Genomic DNA, 5,492 nt, shown 5'->3' on the forward strand with positions numbered 1-5,492 from the left:
ATCAGGTGATGAAGGCTACAGAGAGGGTCATAACCCATCTCATTAGGGAGAGAATTTGCTTAGATAAGATGTAGTTCGGTTTTGTGCCGGGTAGAAGCACCACTGATGCTATATTCCTAGTCCGACAACTGCAGGAGAAGTACCTAGCTAAAGATAAACCCCTCTACATAGCTTTTGTGGACTTGGAGAAAGCCTTTGACAGGGTTCCCTGATCCCTTATCTGGTGGTCGATGCGGAAACTGTTGATTGACAAATGGCTAATAAGGGCTGTACAGGCTCTATACAGAGAGGCTGTCAGCAAGGTTAGGATTGGCAACGAATATAGTGAAGAATTCCGGGTAGAAGTAGGTGTACACCAGGGCTCAGCCCTCAGTTCCCTTTTATTCATCATAGTCCTCCAGGCAATAACTGAGGAATTCAAAACAGGTTGCCCTTGGGAGCTCCTCTATGCTGATGACCTGGCCCTCATAGCAGAATCACTACCGGAACTAAAAATGAAATTTCGGGTGTGTAAACAAGGGTTAGAATCAAAGGGCCTTAGAGTAAATGTAGCGAAGACCAAAGTTATAGTATGCAGAAAGGCGAACTCAGCACACACCCCATCGGGCAGGTGGCCCTGCTCGAGCTGTAGGAAAGGTGTAGGTAGAAACTCCATAAGATGCACCCAGTGTAAGCTATGGACGCATAAGAGGTGCAACAACATCAAAGGGAAATTAACTGATAAGATAGCTTTCATGTGCGGCAGATGCACAGGGACAATAGACACCACAGACACTCAGAAAACAGATTCCATCACACTCCAGGGGGAGAAACTAGAAGTAGTTGATAGTTTCCGCTACCTGGGTGACCAAGTTAGTAGTGGGGGGTGGATGCTCAGAGAGTGTCACCACCAGAACACGAATAGCCTGGGCAAAGTTTAGAAAGCTCCTACCCCTACTGGCGACAAAGGGTCTCTCACTCAGAGTGAAAGGTAGATTGTATGATGCATGTGTGCGAACTGCCATGCTTCACGGCAGTGAAACATGGGCCGTGACTGCAGAGGACATGCGTAGACTTGAAAGAAATGAAGCTAGCATGATCTGCTGGATGTGTAATGTCAGTGTGAATACACGACAGAGTGTAAGCACCCTGAGAGAAATGCTAGGCACAAGAAGCATCAGATGCGGTGTGCAAGAGCGACGCTTGCGATGGTATGGTCATGTACTGCGGATGGATGAGGAGAGATGTGTGAAGAAGTGCCACTCCCGAACAGTTGAAGGAATTGGGGGAGAGGTAGACCCAGGAAGACATGGGATGAGGTAGGCAAGCATGACCACAGAGCGTTGGGCCTCACTGAGGCAATGGCGAAGGACCGAGATCTCTGGAGATGTGCTGTGACTACTAAGACCCGTGATGCTTCCGGCACCAGTTCCGCATAGCCCCTGCCCATCCAAAGTACCTTGGATCCCAGAACATCTTGCTGTGCTTGAGGAGACCTGTTGAGTCAAGTACATGAACATCGAAACAAATATCAATGGAAACAGTAGTTGTGATACCTGTGCCGGTGACATAAAAAGTACCATCCGAACGGGGCCATTGCCAGTGCAGCCTCGACTGGCTTCTGTGCCAGTGGCACATAAAAAGCACTATCCGAACGTGACCGATGCCAACCCCGCCTCGAATGGCTTCTGTGTCGGTGGCACATAAAAAGCACCATCTGAACGTGGCCGATGCCAGCACCGCATCGACTGGCTTCTGTGCCGGTGGCACATAAAAAGCACCAACCGATCGTGGCCGATGCCAGACCCCTCTGGCACCAGTGGCCGTTGCCAGTGCCGCCTCGACTGGCTTCTGTGCCGGTGGCACATAAAAAAGCACCATCCGAACGTGACCGATGCCAACCCCGCCTCGAATGGCTTCTGTGCCGGTGGCACATAAAAAGCACCATCCGAACGTGACCAATGCCAGCACCGCCTCGACTGGCTTCTGTGCCGGTGGAACATAAAAAGGACCAACCGATCATGGCCGATGCCAGACCCCTCTGGCACCAGTGGCCGTTGCCATTGCCGCCTCGACTGGCTTCTGTGCCGGTGGCACATAAAAAGGCACCATCCGAACGTGACCGATGCCAACCCTGCCTCGACTTGCTTCTGTGCCGGTGGCACATAAAAAACACAATCCTAACATGGCCGATGCCAGCACCGCCTCGACTGGCTTCTGTGCCGGTGGCACATAAAAAGCACCAACCGATCGTGGCCGATGCCAGACACCTCTGGTACCAGTGGCCGTTGCCAGTGCCGCCTCGACTTGCTTCTGTGCCGGTGGCACATAAAAAAGCACCATCCAAACGTGACCGATGCCAACCCCGCGTCAAATGGCTTCTGTGCCGGTGGCACATAAAAAGCACCATCCGAACGTGGCCGATGCCAGCACCGCCTCGACTGGCTTCTGTGACGGTGGCACATAGAAAGCACCAACCGATCGTGGCCGATGCCAGACCCCTCTGGCACCTGTGCAGGTGGCACGTAAAAAGCACCAACCGATCGTGGCCGATGCCAGACCCCTCTGGCACCTGTGCAGGTGGCACGTAAAAAAGCACCAACCGAACGTGGCCGATGCCAGACCCCTTTGGCACCTGTGCAGGTGGCACGTAAAAAGCACCCACTACACTCGCGGAGTGGTTGGCGTTAGGAAACACTGCCAGATGAGACTGGAGCCTGGAGCAGCCCCTGGCTCCCCAAACCCCGGTCGAACCGTCCAACCCGTGCTAGCGCGGAAAACGGACGTTAAACGATGATGATGATGATGATGATGATACACTGAGTAAAAAATTTCAGTTATCTCTCTCTTTCACACATTACTCTCTCTGTCTCTTCACACACACTAACAGGGCTTGATGATTGGGGTGGCATCTTGAGAGGGGTTCCAGGGAAACAAGGTGTGGTTTAGGAACCCGAGGATGTACCTCATGAAACACGTGTTGACAAAGAATAAAACAGTAATTTATTTATGTATTTTTTGGTATACAACCTGCCATTAACCCCTTTCTTATAAAATAGTTGAAGAATCTGGGGTGTAGGAATTGGGACAGTATTGGAACTTTTAACTTCTTGCTCTCTATCTTATGATCTCCGAAATTTAAGAATCTTGTGTTAACTGGGCTCTTATTATTTACTCTGACTCTGCCACCACCTCAATGCAAAGACTATCAATATCAGAATCATCTTCACAACCACTACTGAGACATCCTAACATAATCAATGCCACTACTTCTATCATCATCATCCACTTCCACCACCACCACCACCACCACCACCACCTCTGCAAAAACACCAACACTATAATTGCTGCCATCATACACATCCACTGTCACCACTACACCACCACCACTGCCATGATAACCACATCTACCACCTCCAACACCATTGCCACCACTATCTATGAGACATCCTAAGTTAGATACTACTTTCACTTTCTAGTTGCTCTTTGAGTTTATTATATCTAATCTATCTCTCTAAAAGATGCAAACCAAGTAGCATTAAATGGAGAATGGATGTGAGCAGAAAGAGAGTAAGTTCCATTCCAGTTTACAACAATTATAGAATTATTCTCAAACCATAAATGAAGGGTGGAGAGGAGTGAAGGAGGAGTCATGTTTCCTCCGAGAGGTTACAGAAGTATTATTACACTGTTGTTAGAATAGCTGTGGAAAATGTATGTTGAAATCAAATTTGATGCTAAATTCTTTTATAGTCATGTTCCCAAGTAAATAAACATAATCAATTTGAACAGTCTGAGTAAAATAACTACTTTCTTTAATTATTAATCAGGTGTTTGGATCAACAAAATTATGAGATAAAGGTGAGAAGGTCAATAGAGTGTCTATCTGCTTGTAACTATGTAGACACTTAAAATAATGAGTGAAAGCATGGTATACATTACTAAGTCATACTCGCTTGCAGGCAGTTACTATGATTTTTTTTATCTGCTTATATATATGCAATGAAGCATTGATGTTTCATTGTATATTTGGACATAACAATTAATTCTTCATCGTCAAACTGTCCAACCCATGCCAGCATGAAACATGGATGTTAAATGATGTTGACTACATGATGACACTTCACATTATTGAAACATTGGGAATAGGAACTAGATCATCTGATGATGTTAACACATGACAGAGTGGCTTCCTCTCCATGTAGCGAGAAAGATTTTAATTGATATGTTTCTCCTTTTAGCATTTAAACCGGCCATATCTGGCCCAAATATTCTACCTGTTTTATGTTCAAACCGGTCAGGCCTGGCCTCTAGAAAGTCAATCTAAAAATAAGCAATCAGATCAATTAAATCTCAAGGCTACAGTAATGCATGATTAATTCAAAGCAATGTGAATAAACAATCTGAATGTTAAGGAGTTAAGATGAAACAAGAATTGAACACTGGTTTTTAACAGTGATATCAGAGATCTTTTAAATTGAATTACATCACTTTTAATATTAAAACAAACTACTGTAACAATGTTAAACAAAATAATTGCATTCTTATTTGAACTAAAATCCATCATTCTCAGTATCATAAATACTTACATGTTTGTCTTGTCTAATAAATGGAAGATTACTGAACATAAGACACTTGGGTCACTCAGCCAAGTTTTATCTGAGCAATATATGTGAAAGTTCTGGAAATTTGTGACCTTTTTGTATTTCAAATAATGTGCAAGTCTGAGAATAATATACATTGTTGGATACAGACATATATTTTAGATTTTCTCAAAAAGTCTAACAATTGCTGACTAATATAACTAGCTTCTCTATTACTGCCTGTGTCTCTCCTCTCTTTTTGTTATTCTATCTACAGATAGGTTTGTATGTGTAGTTCTTATATATACACATTCATACATTACCTCTTTTACTTGTTTCAGTTATTGAACTGTGGCACCACCTTGAAAGGTTTAGTGAAACTAATTGCGCCCACTACATATTTTTAAGTTTGTTATTTATCAGTGTCGTTTGCTAAACCGTGAAATTGCAAGGACATAAACAAAACAACACCAATTGTTAATTTGGGATAGGGACAAACACAAAGACATTGTCTATGATGCTACTGGATCAACTAAAATATGTTACCCCCTACTATATTATTGAATAGTTTTTCTCCTATTTGTTATACTAACTACACCCTCACACACACAAATACATTTTTTGTAAGGTGGTTGGTGTTAAATCCAGACACAGAAACTTATGTTGCAAAGAGAAAGTATGAACAAAATGTAGTCCTGCAACTCAGTTGGGAGTGGAGGTGGAGGTACTGGCTCAGTTCTGCCCAACTAATGCCAGCATAGAAAAGTGATGATAATGCGGATCATGAATATCATCATCATCGTTTAATGTCCGTTTTCCATGCTAGCATGGGTTGGACGGTTCAACCGGGATCTGGGAAGCCAGAAGGCTGCACCAGGCTCCAGTCTGATCTGGCAGTGTTTCTACAGCTGGATGCCCTTCATAATGCCA

Source organism: Octopus sinensis, linkage group LG1 (genome assembly GCF_006345805.1).
Source record: "Octopus sinensis linkage group LG1, ASM634580v1, whole genome shotgun sequence".
Taxonomy (NCBI): domain Eukaryota; kingdom Metazoa; phylum Mollusca; class Cephalopoda; order Octopoda; family Octopodidae; genus Octopus; species Octopus sinensis.